Genomic DNA, 16,695 nt, shown 5'->3' on the forward strand with positions numbered 1-16,695 from the left:
ATACGATCAGCATCATTATCCAGACTTCAACTCAATGACACGGAGAACCCGCGATTGGTTTGACTAATAAGTGCACCAGTTCCCGCGAGGGTCCTGGCATGTTGCATGTATTAGCTCTAGATTTTCCACAGTTATCCAAGTAACTAGGTTGATGATCTCGTAAATTATAGCTGTTATACTGAGCCTTATGCGGTTTCACATTAAATCTGTTTGTACTTAGACATGCATGGCTTAACCTTTGAGACGAGCGTATATTACTGGTAGGATCAACCAGAATTCCGACTTTGCGTTCGAATGTTCATTGTCCCATTGCACCCGGAGGAGCAAACACCACGTTCTATATGTTGTCAAGTCCGGTAGCACACGGGAGGCGAGCCCCCGTGCGAACCTCATTGCCCTCGTATCACACACACACCCGATGCACCGGACAGGCACTTGAGCGGCATTCGACTCCGCTAAGCGCTCGTGCGCCCGATTGTGCATGCGCTGACGGGGCCTTCATACCCCTACCACAGCGACCTTATGCCAAACTTCCATGAATACTTAGGTGAGCTGACAAGGGCCTTCATTTCCCTACCATCAACTAAAGGACACGCTAGGCGCGTCCGATCATTGCAACTGCGGGGCTTTCATACCCCAATCACCACAGTACGCAATTCACCAGAGTTTAATCACAACCCCCCCGGACATGGCACACTATTAACTTGCAACAAAACTTAGTGTGTGCCGGGCACATCGGTTCCACAAAATCATTCCCGATGTACCCCAATTGGGGTTGCGAACGCATTCACGGTCCTCTGACACACCCAACCAAGCGTGGATACTACATACCTCAAACACCCAGTACACTAACAGACAAATCAACATATGGTTGCTTTCCCCCAGACATTTGCCAATCACTTGGCACCCGGACGGGAACTCGCTCCTGATTGCGCCAATGCCACCCATTTGCCAAGAGCGAGTTCTGTATGTAGATTTCATTTGGAAAGACAACCGTGTACTGGATATTCTATCCGACGATTACAGATGACGAGTACGAGACTCGACTACACTCACGGATAATACATTTTGGGTCGAGATTGCTTTCGGGGTTTTCGATTGGTCTTGCGCTTGTAAACGTATAACTTTGACTTGTGGTAACCTCGGTATGTTAGTCGATCACGTGGTTGTGAACTGGGTACGGGTGGGCAATCTGTTCACTTGCACTCTGGGTAGGAATATGGTGAGCGCTATAGGTTAAAGATCATGGTATGGTTCCATCGTGATGACTTTCGCTAGATAGTAGTATGTTTGGATAGTTATAACGTTTTTGGCCATTTGTTCATAGTGTTCGGTTCATTCAGGAATTCGATTGGTCTTTGCTTCACACACGTGGTCGATCACTTGGATGTGAACTAGGGTGAGATTAAGGTGTTCACTAGTGCTCTTCGGTTTTGGATCAGTACTGAGCACTTGATTGGTTTCGCATAATATGTATCCATAGTGATGACTCTTTCCAGCTTAAGATTTCGTTACCGGTTTCGAATCCTCCCCACGTTCGCTTTTACTTGGTTAGGTTTTCGAGTGTAGATTTGAAAGCAATCTCATGTATGTATCCCATCTGATATAAGCCACTGACAGTTCATGTCACCTCGTTCAACTCTCGCTGGGTCACAGAAGTATGTTACTGCGCCCATTATCCCTACTCGGATAGGTTCGGTTCGTTCGTTTTATACTACGGTGAGTAAACTCAATTTGTGCATCGCATAGCCATGGAAAGCAAGCTTTCGCGGGCCTCTTCGACTGTTTTGATACGAGCTTTGCCCGTGATGCTTGTCATCCCAGGATACTAGACCCCTTTGGACGACCGCATGACCATCAGAAAGTAAATTCCACGTTCGATTTGGGGTGTGAACCCCGAACATAAAGTCTTTGTGTAGAACCACGAGGGCTCTATAGTACCGATTCTCTCGGTACGCTTGGTCCGTGTTCCTTTATGTTCGTACTCTTGTGAATAAGATTCACGTTCGTTTTGGGATATTTGCTACTGTCACCGTTTGAGTACTATGGGGCTTGAACCCCTAACATAAAGTCTTTGTGTAGAACCACGAGGGTTCTATAGTACCGATTCTCTCGGTACGCTTGGTCCGTGTTCCTTTATGTTCGTACTCTTGTGTGTATAATATTCATGTTCGGTTTGGGATATTTGCTACTTTCACCAGGGTCCCGTTCTTCATACAAGTCTGCCTTGCTAATGTGGTAACTTTATAGTGTAGTTCTGACATCCCAATTTTGGGACTTAGCCGATTTTTCGTATATTTCCATATGACCCATAGGGTCCCTTTCTTCATACAAGCTTGCCTAGGGCGATCGGTCAAAACTTGTCTTACTATTCGATTGGTCTTCGCACTTTCACCCTAGGCAGTTCGCCTAGGTCTGTCTTCTTGAGGAGGCCAAAACCCGAAATAAGGAGGTTCGGCCGACCCTGAAACCTCCCCTGTCTGAACTACACTAACCCGATTTTTCAGGGTCCTCAGCGCCATACAACTTTGCCTAGGTCACTTGTACTCTTGACTTAGGCCATCCGACTTGGTCCGTGTTTCTTCCTAGGGTTCACCTAGGTACTTTGCCTTGCTTGATGTGGTAACTTTTTAGTGTAGTTCAGACATCCTTATTTTGGGACTTATCCGATTTGTCATGTATTTCCATATGACCCATAGGGTCCCTTTCTTCATACAAGCTTGCCTAGGGCGATCGGTCAAAACTTGTCTTACTATTCGATTGGTCTTCGCACTTTCACCCTAGGCAGTTCGCCTAGGTCTGTCTTCTTGAGGAGGCCAAAACCCGAAATAAGGAGGTCCAGCCGACCCTGAAACCTCCCCTGTCTTAACTACACTAACCCGATTTTTCATGGTCCTTAGCGCCATACAACTTTGCCTAGGTCACTTGTACTCTTGACTTAGGCCATCTGACTTGGTCCGTGTTTCTTCCTAGGGTTCACCTAGGTACTTTGCCTTGCTTGATGTGGTAACTTTTTAGTGTAGTTCAGACATCCCAATTTTGGGACCTAGCCGATTTTTCATGTATTTCCATATGACCCATAGGGTCCCTTTCTTCATACAAGCTTGCCTAGGGCGATCGGTCAAAACTTGTCTTACTATTCGATTGGTCTTCGCACTTTCACCCTAGGCAGTTTGCCTAGGTCTGTCTTCTTGAGGAGGCCAAAACCCGAAATAAGGAGGTTCAGCCGACCCAGAAACCTCCCCTGTCTGAACTACACTAACCCGATTTTTCAGGGTCCTCAGCGCCATACAACTTTGCCTAGGTCACTTGTACTCTTGACTTAGGCCATCTGACTTGGTCCGTGTTTCTTCCTAGGGTTCACCTAGGTACTTTGCCTTGCTTGATGTGGTAACTTTTTAGTGTAGTTCAGACATCCCAATTTTGGGACTTAGCCGATTTTTCATGTATTTCCATATGACCCATAGGGTCCCTTTCTTCATACAAGCTTGCCTAGGGCGATCGGTCAAAACTTGTCTTACTATTCGATTGGTCTTCGCACTTTCACCCTAGGCAGTTTGCCTAGGTGTAGCTTCTTGAGGAGGTCAAAACCCAAAATAAGGAGGTTCAGCCGACCCAAAAACCTCCCCTGTCTAAACTACACTAACCAGATTTTTCAGGGTCCTCACCGTCATACAACTTTGCCTAGGTCACTTGTTCTCTTGACTTAGGTCATCTGACTTGGTCCGTGTTTCTTGCTAGGGTTCACCTAGGTACTTTGCCTTGCTTGATGTGGTAACTTTTTAGTGTAGTTCAGACATCCCAATTTTGGGACTTAGCCGATTTTTCATGTATTTCCATATGACCCATAGGGTCCCTTTCTTCATACAAGCTTGCCTAGGGCGATCGGTCAAAACTTGTCTTACTATTCGATTGGTCTTCGCACTTTCACCCTAGGCAGTTTGCCTAGGTGTAGCTTCTTGAGGAGGTCAAAACCCAAAATAAGGAGGTTCAGCCGACCCAGAAACCTCCCCTGTCTAAACTACACTAACCAGATTTTTCAGGGTCCTCACCGTCATACAACTTTGCCTAGGTCACTTGCACTCTTGACTTAGGCCATCTGACTTGGTCCGTGTTTCTTGCTAGGGTTCACCTAGGTAGTTTGCCTTGCTTGGTGTGGTAACATTTGAGTGTAGTTCTGACATCCCCATTTTGGGACTTAGCCGATTTTTCGATCAATACCATATGACCCATATGGGTCCTTTGCTTCATATAAGTTTGCCTTGCTTGGTGTGGTAACATTTGAGTGTAGTTCTGACATCCCCATTTTGGGACTTAGCCGATTTTTCGTAAAATACCATATGACCCATCAGGGTCCTTTGCTTCATATAAGTTTGCCTTGCTTGGTGTGGTAACATTTGAGTGTAGTTCTGACATCCCCATTTTGGGACTTAGCCGATTTTTCGTAAAATACCATATGACCCATCAGGGTCCTTTGCTTCATATAAGTTTGCCTTGCTTGGTGTGGTAACATTTGAGTGTAGTTCTGACATCCCCATTTTGGGACTTAGCCGATTTTTCGTAAAATACCATATGACCCATCAGGGTCCTTTGCTTCATATAAGTTTGCCTTGCTTGGTGTGGTAACATTTGAGTGTAGTTCTGACATCCCCATTTTGGGACTTAGCCGATTTTTCGTAAAATACCATATGACCCATCAGGGTCCTTTGCTTCATATAAGTTTGCCTTGCTTGGTGTGGTAACATTTGAGTGTAGTTCTGACATCCCCATTTTGGGACTTAGCCGATTTTTCGTAAAATACCATATGACCCATCAGGGTCCTTTGCTTCATATAAGTTTGCCTTGCTTGGTATGGTAACATTTGAGTGTAGTTCTGACATCATCATTTTGGGACTTAGCCGATTTTTCGTAAAATACCATATGACCCATCAGGGTCCTTTGCTTCATATAAGTTTGCCTTGCTTGGTGTGGTAACATTTGAGTGTAGTTCTGACATCCCCATTTTGGGACTTAGCCGATTTTTCGTAAAATACCATATGACCCATCAGGGTCCTTTGCTTCATATAAGTTTGCCTTGCTTGGTGTGGTAACATTTGAGTGTAGTTCTGACATCCCCATTTTGGGACTTAGCCGATTTTTCGTAAAATACCATATGACCCATCAGGGTCCTTTGCTTCATATAAGTTTGCCTTGCTTGGTGTGGTAACATTTGAGTGTAGTTCTGACATCCCCATTTTGGGACTTAGCCGATTTTTCGTAAAATACCATATGACCCATCAGGGTCCTTTGCTTCATATAAGTTTGCCTTGCTTGGTATGGTAACATTTGAGTGTAGTTCTGACATCATCATTTTGGGACTTAGCCGATTTTTCGTAAAATACCATATGACCCATATGGGTCCTTTGCTTCATATAAGTTTGCCTTGCTTGGTGTGGTAACTTTTTAGTGTAGTTCTGACATCCCCATTTTGGGACTTAGCCAATTTTTCGTAAAATACCATATGACCCATCAGGGTCCTTGCCTTCATATAAGTTTGCCTTGCTTGGTGTGGTAACATTTGAGTGTAGTTCTGACATCCCCATTTTGGGACTTAGCCGATTTTTCGATCAATACCATATGACCCATCAGGGTCCTTTGCTTCATATAAGTTTGCCTTGCTTGGTGTGGTAACATTTGAGTGTAGTTCTGACATCATCATTTTGGGACTTAGCCGATTTTTCGTAAAATACCATATGACCCATCAGGGTCCTTGCCTTCATATAAGTTTGCCTTGCTTGGTGTGGTAACACATGAGTGTAGTTCTGACATCCCCATTTTGGGACTTAGCCGATTTTTCGTAAAATACCATATGACCCATCAGGGTCCTTTCCTTCATATAAGTTTGCCTTGCTTGATGTGGTAACATTTGAGTGTAGTTCAGACATCCCCATTTTGGGACTTAGCCGATTTTTCGATCCATACCATATGACCCATCAGGGTCCTTGCCTTCATATAAGTTTGCCTTGCTTGGTGTGGTAACATTTTAGTGTAGTTCTGACATCATCATTTTGGGACTTAGCCGATTTTTCGTAAAATACCATATGACCCATATGGGTCCTTTGCTTCATATAAGTTTGCCTTGCTTGGTGTGGTAACTTTTTAGTGTAGTTCTGACATCCCCATTTTGGGACTTAGCCGATTTTTCGTAAAATACCATATGACCCATCAGGGTCCTTTGCTTCATATAAGTTTGCCTTGCTTGGTATGGTAACATTTGAGTGTAGTTCTGACATCATCATTTTGGGACTTAGCCGATTTTTCGTAAAATACCATATGACCCATATGGGTCCTTTGCTTCATATAAGTTTGCCTTGCTTGGTGTGGTAACTTTTTAGTGTAGTTCTGACATCCCCATTTTGGGACTTAGCCGATTTTTCGTAATATACCATATGACCCATCAGGGTCCTTGCCTTCATATAAGTTTGCCTTGCTTGGTGTGGTAACATTTGAGTGTAGTTCTGACATCCCCATTTTGGGACTTAGCCGATTTTTCGATCAATACCATATGACCCATCAGGGTCCTTTGCTTCATATAAGTTTGCCTTGCTTGGTGTGGTAACATTTGAGTGTAGTTCTGACATCATCATTTTGGGACTTAGCCGATTTTTCGTAAATTACCATATGACCCATCAGGGTCCTTGCCTTCATATAAGTTTGCCTTGCTTGGTGTGGTAACACATGAGTGTAGTTCTGACATCCCCATTTTGGGACTTAGCCGATTTTTCGTAAAATACCATATGACCCATCAGGGTCCTTTCCTTCATATAAGTTTGCCTTGCTTGATGTGGTAACATTTGAGTGTAGTTCAGACATCCCCATTTTGGGACTTAGCCGATTTTTCGATCCATACCATATGACCCATCAGGGTCCTTGCCTTCATATAAGTTTGCCTTGCTTGGTGTGGTAACATTTTAGTGTAGTTCTGACATCATCATTTTGGGACTTAGCCGATTTTTCGTAAAATACCATATGACCCATATGGGTCCTTTGCTTCATATAAGTTTGCCTTGCTTGGTGTGGTAACTTTTTAGTGTAGTTCTGACATCTCCATTTTGGGACTTAGCCGATTTTTCGATCCATCCTATATGACCCATCAGGGTCCTTTTTCTTCATATAAGTTTCCCAAGACTTAGTGCTTTTTACCTTTGGACACCAATATCACCCTTACGGGTTTCTTTGATCTTCTCACTTTGTATTGACCAAATGTAGGTCTTGCCATGCCAAACATATAATTGTTCTACACCAAGTCTCTATCTCTTACCGCCAGCTCGGTACATTCGATCAACCTGCCCTTAAGGCACCCGGGACTTAGCCATTTTTTCACATTTTTCATGATTTTGAGGCAACTTTTCTCGACTTTGTCACCTTATATCACCAAGATCCTTTCCCTTTAGCGCTTCACTCTGTTCGTATGATATTTAGCGCTGACTATCACCTTTCTATCGCTGACCTCAACTTCTTATTCGGTGCCATAGAGCCAGAGATATTTGGTGTATGCTGTTATAAGGGAAGTTTGTCACTTTTTCAAAGGCCCACTTTGGGACGCCCATATCTCACCTTCACGTATCTTCGATCTTCTTGTCGTCTATGGACAAAACTTAGGTCTTGTATTGGCCAACTTATAAATGTTCTACGGCCAAGCCGTATCTCTTACCGCAAGCCCGGTATTCATGGACTTAGTCGGATTTTCGCCTCTCGTGGTAACAATTTCTGACTTTGACTCACAATAACACCCGAACGGTCACATGCTAGCGCTTTGCTTGGTAGGAATTATAGTTAGCGCTACCTTTTCTCTTTCCATCGATACCTTGTTCGTTCTATTCCATGCCATACAGCCGAAGTTATGATGTTTCCCGTTTTCCATATCATGTGGAGCTTATGCTCTGGGAAAACCATCTAACACCTGTACCACCCTTTTGGGTACCACCGATCTCGTCACTATGTTCGGGCCAAATATAGGTTATAACATGCCCAACATATAATTGTTCTACACCAAGTCTCTATCTCTTACCGCCTGCTCGGTATTTTACTCGTAAGTCCAAATTTCACAACTTGTACTTTTTGGCCCAATGTACTCGAGTTTCAATTTTGGTAACATTTTTCGACTTTGACACTTAATAACTTCCAAATAATGCTAGTTAGCGCTTTGCTTTCTTCTAGTCGTATCTAGCGCTGGGTGTTACCTTTCCAAAACATATCCTAGCTTTACAATCCATGCCATATAGCCGGAGCTACATGGTGCACAAGTCAAATCCATTTTAGCCATGTTTCATTTTTGCTAATTTTTGACCACTCGTATCACCCTTCCAGAGTGGTCCGATCTTCTCGCTTTCTATGGACGACTTTTATGTCTCGTAGAGGCAAACTTATAAGTATTCTACGTCAACCCGCTATCTCTTACCGCTTGCTCGGTATTCTTGGTCTTGTGTGATTTTTGGCCATTTTGGTATTATTTTTCCACTTTGTCGCTTAATAACTCAGTTTTGCTCAACACTTAGCGCTTCGGTTGTTTGGGATTATAGTTAGCGCTCGGTTCGACCTTTCCAACACTGATCTAAGCTTGTCGATCCGTTCCATACAGCCTGAGTTATTCGCGATACCGTGTTTCAATCCATTTCTCAAGTCTCGTTTTGGTCCAACTTTGAACCAGCCATATCACCCTGATGGGTACCTCCGATCTTCTCGCTCTATATTGGCCAAAGTTAGGTCTTGTGGTAACGTACTTATGATTGTTCTACGCCGTGTTCGTAGCTCTTATCGTTCGCCCGCTATTTTCGATCATAAGGTGAATTTTCGCCTCTAAACCACCATTTTTCACCTTTGCCCTCTAATATGACCGACTTGCTCAACACCTAGCGCTTCGCTTGGTAGGACACATAGCTAGCGCTCGTCAAGACCTTTCCAACGCATATCCAAGCTTTCCGATCCGAGCCATACAGCCTGAGCTATAGGCGATACCGTTTTTCCCATTTTCTTGGTCACACGCACTTTAGGGTACCCCTTTTTGCCTTTGACCCTTAATACCTCCTCCGGGTCACTAGTAGGCGCTCAGCTTGGTAGGAAACATAGCTAGAGCAGGCCTTCACCTTTCCAAAACTGCCGAAAGTGTACCGATCCGACATCTAGAACCAAAGTTATGGTCATTCCCATCATGCTCTACTTTCATGGTCAACCTCCACCAAGCACACCTAGGTTGGACCAACTTTCACCAACTCATCTCGAACCCCAAATTTGCTTCGACCTACTAGGTTTCCCTAGTAAAGTGGTCAAAACATCCATTACAACACGACTGGTCTTTCTGGTGGTCGACCTAGGCGACTTTGTTCGACGACCACCACCCCATGGAACTAAAAGACGTCCCTTGATACGGACCACCGATACATTTTCCGGCCTGTCTAAACTACACTCATCGAAATTTTTTTGGGTCCCCACCGTCATACAAGTTTCCCTAGGTCAAGTTTTTCTTCCGGATCGGCCGCGGACCTCACTTTTCATTATCTAGGGAGGCCATAGGGCCCCAAAAGGGGTTTTTTAAAATTTTCGACACTTTCGACTTTGGTCGGATTTTTTCCGATTTTGGTCCGACCTAGGGACTTGGTGGTCCAAGGAGCCTCGGGACCAAACTTTTTTCTCAGGGGTCCCTACCTCCATACAACTTTGCCTAGGTAAATTTTTTGTTCCAAATCGACCGCGGATTTCACTTTTCAATATCTGGGGCTCGTGTAGAGTCCGAATATGAGGTTTTCTCATTTTTCGACATTTTCGACTTTTTTCGACTTTTTTCGGGTTTTTCGACCTAGGGGTCCGCCGAACAAATTTTGGGTCAAAAATTTTTATTGAACTAGTCGAAAGTACGCAAAAAGATAAGACTTTTTGCCGAAGACACCATGCCCCGGAACCGACTCCTTCCCCTTCAAAATTGGGGACAAACGTGATTTTTGAAACTTTTCCTTAGGGAGCCCAAGACTTAGAAAATTTTCAAATTCTCGATTTTTCGATTGCGAGCTAGCGCTTTGCGGTCTTCGGCAATGTTGTAGATCTCGACGAGATAAGACTTTTTGGTCAAGAGACATTTTGCCCTCCGACCCCTCCTTCCCCCCGCAAATCGCCCCCGAAAGTGCAATTTTTGCATTTTCACCTCTTTGCACGCACTGTTCGGCCCAAATGACCCCTTTCTATGGGTCTGAGCGCTTTGCGGTCTTCGGCAAACTTTTAGAGCGTACCAAGCCCTAATTATAATTGTTCTACACCACCTTCGTACCTCTTCATCCCTGGCCGCTATTCGCGTACCAAGGTAATTTTTGTTCATTTTGTCAACATTTTTCATCTTTGACTGCTTATATCGGCCTTGCCATGAACCGATAGCGCTTCGCTGTGTTCTAACGTAAGTTAGTACTACTCAATACCTTTCCAAATCATGTCTTAGATTGTCATTTGCTTGCTTACAGCCGGAGCTATGAGTGATACCGTAAAAAGTACCGAAACTTGGAAAAATCCTTGGATCGACCATATCCCCCCTTTGGGGGCCAGATATCGAAAAAAGTTCTGATTCAAAAAGTTGCGCCTTAACGTGTTCTAGTTATGCCTAGAACATTTCACTTCGCTAGCTGGCCTGCAACTTAGCCGTAATTGGGATTTTAGGGTGTTCATGGAGGGCCCATTTCCTGCGACTTGGTATCTTTTGGGCCCTATGTTTCTCTAATATCTCCACGAGTTTTCCAGGTAGCCTTCTCATACTTTCAGGGTGCCTAGAACACCTCAAGACCTTTCCAACGCTATGCCGTTTGCCTCGCTCGGACATCTACAGCCGAAGTTATTCGAGGTACACGGTACCTTACCCTGTTTTCTCAGTACTTGGTCGAAAATTTCGATCAGCCATATGACCGACTTGGACAACCCTGAGCGGGTTGGCCCCATATAACTAAACTTTTGTCTCTTGTAGGCAAACTTATAAATGTTCTACGTCAACTCGCTATCTCGTACCGCCTTGACGGTATACTTGGTCCAAGGGCCATTTCCAGCGACTTGGTCGCAATTTCGCTCTAAGTTTCGCTAATACCTTCGTCCGTGGACATGGTGATTTTTTGTTCGTATTTTTCCTTGATAGTCCCACTCAAGACTATTCCATACCAGAGCCAAGCGTTCCGCTAAGTGCCATACAGCCTGAGCAGTAATTCATGAAAGGTACCTCTACCAGTTTTTGCCATACTTGGGTACAAACTTTGTATCGCCCATATCTCCACTTTGGAGGCCAGCCAGCACCTTTGCCCCATATACTTTTTTCTTGGTCATACCATGCACTAAATATAATTGTTCTACGCCAACTTGCTATCTCTTCTCTAACTTGCCGTTATTCTTGGTCCAAGTCCCATTTCATTCGTTTTCGGACCCATTTTGCTATATGTTTCACTAATAGCTTCGGCCATGGACAAGCTGATATTCTGTTTGTATTTTTGCTTGATAGTCCCACTCAAGACCATTCCAAAACACACCGCAACTTGTCGCTCGGTGGCAAACTGACCGAGTTATAATTCATGAAAGATACCTCAACTTGGTACACCATGTGGTCGGCCCAAACCATATACCGACCAAACGACCGACTTGGAGCACCCTGACCGGGTTGCCCCCATATAATGAAAGTTGCGTCTCTACACGCCCAACTTATGAATATTCTACGCCAAGTCGCTATCTCTTACCGGTAAGCCGGTATTCACCTTCCAAGGGTGATTTTGGTCAAGTGCCATTTCCTGCGACTTGGTCCCCGAATTGGACCATCATCACCTAATATCTCCGTGGTCTTTCAACTCAGCCTCATAAAACTTTCAGGGTAGATAGGTCTCCCCAAGACCTTTCCAACGGTGAGCCGTTTGCCTCGCTCGGCCATCTACAGCCGAAGTTATTAATGGTACTTGGTACCTTACCCTGTTTTTTCCATACTTGTTCGTACTTGGGTACAAACTTTGGATCGCCCATATCTCCACTTTGGAGGCCAGCTAGCACCTTGGCCCCATATACTTTTTTGTTGGTCATGCCATGCACCAAATATAATTGTTCTACGCCAACTTGCTATCTCTTCTCCAACTTGCCGTTATTCTTGGTCCAATTCCCATTTCATTCGTTTTTGGACCCATTTTGCTATATGTTTCACTAATAGCTTCGGCCATGGACAAACTGATTTTCGATTGGTATTTTTCCTTGATAGTCCCACTCAAGACCATTCCAAAACACACCGCAGCTTGTCGCTCGGTGGCAAACTGACCAAGTTATAATTCATGAAAGGTACCTCAACTTGGCACACCACGTGGTCGGCCCAAACCATAAACCAACCAAACGACCGACTTGGAGCACCCTGACCGGGTTGGCCCCATATAATAAAAGTTGCGTCTCTACACGCCCAACTTATGAATATTCTACGCCAAGTCGCTATCTCTTACCGGTAAGCCGGTATTCACCTTCCAAGGGTGATTTTGGTCAAGCGCCATTTCCTGCGACTTGGTCCCCGAATTGGACCATCATCACCTAATATCTCCGTGGTCTTTCAACTCAGCCTCATGAAACTTTCAGGGTAGATAGGTCTCCCCAAGACCTTTCCAACGGTGAGCCGTTTGCCTCGCTCGGCCATCTACAGCCGAAGTTATTAATGGTACTTGGTACCTTACCCTGTTTTTTCCATACTTGTTCGTACTTGGGTACAAACTTTGGATCGCCCATATCTCCACTTTGGAGGCCAGCCAGCACCTTGGCCCCATATACTTTTTTGTTGGTGATACCATGCACCAAATATAATTGTTCTACGCAAGCTTGCTATCTCTTCTCCAACTTGCGGTTATTTTTGACTCAAGTCCCATTTCCATAGTTTTTGGTACCAATTTGCTCTATGTTTCGCTAATAGCTTCGCCCAAGGACTTTGTGATTTTTTGTTCGCATTTTTCCTAAATAGTCCCACTCAAGACTATTCCAAATCACACCTTAGCTTGTCGCTCAGTGCCATACAGTTAGAGTTTTAATTCATGAAAGGTACATCACCTTGGTACACCACGTGGTCGGTCCAAACCATCAACCAACCATATGACCGACTTCGAGTCGAGCTAGCGGCTAGGCTCAATATAATGAAATGCGTGTCTTGATGCGGGCTACTGACGGTCTGAACAATGTAGCTCGCTAGCTCGTCTCTAAACTTGTGTTTTGGTCGAATATTGGGTGTTCATGTACCACTTCGGGTAACATGGACTTTGGTGCAACTTTACCACTTGTGCACTTAATAACTTCCCGGTCATTCAAGTCTTTGCCTTCATACTTTCAGGGTAGTTAGGTCTCGTCGAGACCTTTCCATACATATGCCAAACTCATCGATCGGACATCTATAGCCCGAGTTATTCGCGGTACACCGTACCTTACCCTGTTTTTTCCTCAATTGGGTACAAACCTTGGAACACCCATATCGCCCCTTTAGAGACTAGCTGGCACGTTGGCCTCATATAATGATAAGTGCACCTCAACTAGGGCTACTGACGGTCAGAACATTTCAACTTGCTAGCTCGGGCCCACACTTGTGTTTTTCTCGAATATATGGTTCAAGTGTGCCACTTTGGGCACTTTTGGACATTTTGTCCCCACACAACTTTCTTGCCTTGGTAGATAGGGTCTTGTGATCTTGGGCAAAAAGATGCACCAAGATAAAGTCTAACTTTCGTTCTTGTACCGCAAAGCGCTATCTCAAACACCCGAGGAGATAGAAAGTGATTATGTTCGGTATATCGGTCTTCCATGGCCTACTATGGTAAACCCCTGCAGGTATGCAACCGAAGGTGCTTGGTACATGTATTTGGTGCAATATCGGTGCAAAGTAGGTGTTTCCTTGATCGGGCTATAACTTTCTTGGTTGATGTTGGATTGCTTTGCGGTCTTCGGGAGATAGTTAGGGAACATGTTGGCCAACATTTCCTTATTCCTCAGCCTGGCCGTACCTCTTACCGTCTAGGCGGTATACATGCTCTAAGTTGGAACTTGTGTTCCTTTGGGTAACTTCTCTGACTTTGACGCTTAATAACTTTCGTTCATATGCAGTCTAAGCTCTGCAACTCTCAGGAAAGCTAGTACTACTCATTTCCTTTCCATATCAGTCTTTGGCTTGTCGATCCGATGTCTACAGCCTTACTTATTCACGTTCCCTGTGAAGGTAGGTTTTTGCCCATTTTCCAGTTCATGTGGTAACATTCCCAGACTTTGCCGGCTTTCTCTTCATGTGGTAACTTGCTTGCTCATGTGGTAACTTGGAAGTGTATTTCTGACAGACCCAATCTGGGACTTAGCCGATTTTTCTCTGCATATTATATGGATCCATCACTAGGCCATCTTGCTTGCTCATGTGGTAACTTGGAAGTGTATTTCTGACAGACCCAATCTGGGACTTAGCCGATTTTTCTCTTCATATCATATGGATCCATCACTAGGCCATCTTGCTTGCTTGTGTGGTAACTTGATAGTGTATGTCTGACAGACCCAATCTGGGACTTAGCCGATTTTTCTCTTCATATCATATGGATCCATCACTAGGCCATCTTGCTTGCTTGTGTGGTAACTTGGAAGTGTATTTCTGACAGACCCAATCTGGGACTTAGCCGATTTTTCTCTTCATATGATATGGATCCATTACTAGGCCATCTTGCTTGCTTGTGTGGTAACTTGATAGTGTATTTCCGACCGACCCAATCTCGGACTTAGCCGATTTTTCTCTTCATATAATATGGATCCATCACTAGGCCATCTTGCTTGCTTGTGTGGTAACTTGATAGTGTATTTCTGACAGACCCAATCTTGGACTTAGCCGATTTTTCTCTTCATATGATATGGATCCATTACTAGGCCATCTTGCTTGCTTGTGTGGTAACTTGATAGTGTATTTCTGACAGACCCAATCTGGGACTTAGCCGATTTTTCTCTTCATATCATATGGATCCATCAAAAGGCCATCTTGCTTGCTTGTGTGGTAACTTGATAGTGTATTTCTGACAGACCCAATCTGGGACTTAGCCGATTTTTCTCTTCATATGATATGGATCCATTACTAGGCCATCTTGCTTGCTTGTGTGGTAACTTGATAGTGTATTTCCGACCGACCCAATCTCGGACTTAGCCGATTTTTCTCTTCATATAATATGGATCCATCACTAGGCCATCTTGCTTGCTTGTGTGGTAACTTGATAGTGTATTTCTGACAGACCCAATCTTGGACTTAGCCGATTTTTCTCTTCATATTATATGGATCCATCACTAGGCCATCTTGCTTGCTTGTGTGGTAACTTGATAGTGTATTTCTGACAGACCCAATCTGGGACTTAGCCGATTTTTCTCTTCATATCATATGGATCCATCAAAAGGCCATCTTGCTTGCTTGTGTGGTAACTTGGAAGTGTATTTCTGACAGACCCAATCTGGGACTTAGCCGATTTTTCTCTTCATATGATATGGATCCATTACTAGGCCATCTTGCTTGCTTGTGTGGTAACTTGATAGTGTATTTCTGACCGACCCAATCTCGGACTTAGCCGATTTTTCTCTTCATATAATATGGATCCATCACTAGGCCATCTTGCTTGCTTGTGTGGTAACTTGATAGTGTATTTCTGACAGACCCAATCTTGGACTTAGCCGATTTTTCTCTTCATATTATATGGATCCATCACTAGGCCATCTTGCTTGCTTGTGTGGTAACTTGATAGTGTATTTCTGACAGACCCAATCTGGGACTTAGCCGATTTTTCTCTTCATATCATATGGATCCATCAAAAGGCCATCTTGCTTGCTTGTGTGGTAACTTGGAAGTGTATTTCTGACAGACCCAATCTGGGACTTAGCCGATTTTTCTCTTCATATGATATGGATCCATTACTAGGCCATCTTGCTTGCTTGTGTGGTAACTTGATAGTGTATTTCCGACCGACCCAATCTCGGACTTAGCCGATTTTTCTCTTCATATAATATGGATCCATCACTAGGCCATCTTGCTTGCTTGTGTGGTAACTTGATAGTGTATTTCTGACAGACCCAATCTTGGACTTAGCCGATTTTTCTCTTCATATTATATGGATCCATCACTAGGCCATCTTGCTTGCTTGTGTGGTAACTTGATAGTGTATTTCTGACAGACCCAATCTTGGACTTAGCCGATTTTTCTCTTCATATTATATGGATCCATCATTAGGCCATCTTGCTTGCTTGTGTGGTAACTTGAAAGTGTATTTCCGACAGACCCAATCTCGGACTTAGCCGATTTTTCTCTTCATATTATATGGATCCTGGACTTAGCCGATTATTAGGTTATTATATATGGATCCTGGACTTAGCCGATTTTTCTGTTCATATCATATTAATCTTGGACTTAGCCGATTTTTCTCTTCATATCATATGGATCCTGGACTTAGCCGATTATTAGGTTAATATATATGGATCCGGGACTTAGCCGATTTTTCTCTTCATGTAATATGGATCCTGGACTTAGCCGATTTTTCTCTTCATATAATATGGATCCTGGACTTAGCCGATTATTAGGTTAATATATATGGATCCTGGACTTAGCCGATTTTTCTCTTCATATAATATGGATCCTGGACTTAGCCGATTTTTCTCTTCATGTAATATGGATCCGGGACTTAG

The sequence above is a fragment of the Anopheles ziemanni genome, assembly GCF_943734765.1.
Source record: "Anopheles ziemanni chromosome X unlocalized genomic scaffold, idAnoZiCoDA_A2_x.2 X_unloc_103, whole genome shotgun sequence".
Lineage (NCBI taxonomy): Eukaryota > Metazoa > Arthropoda > Insecta > Diptera > Culicidae > Anopheles > Anopheles ziemanni.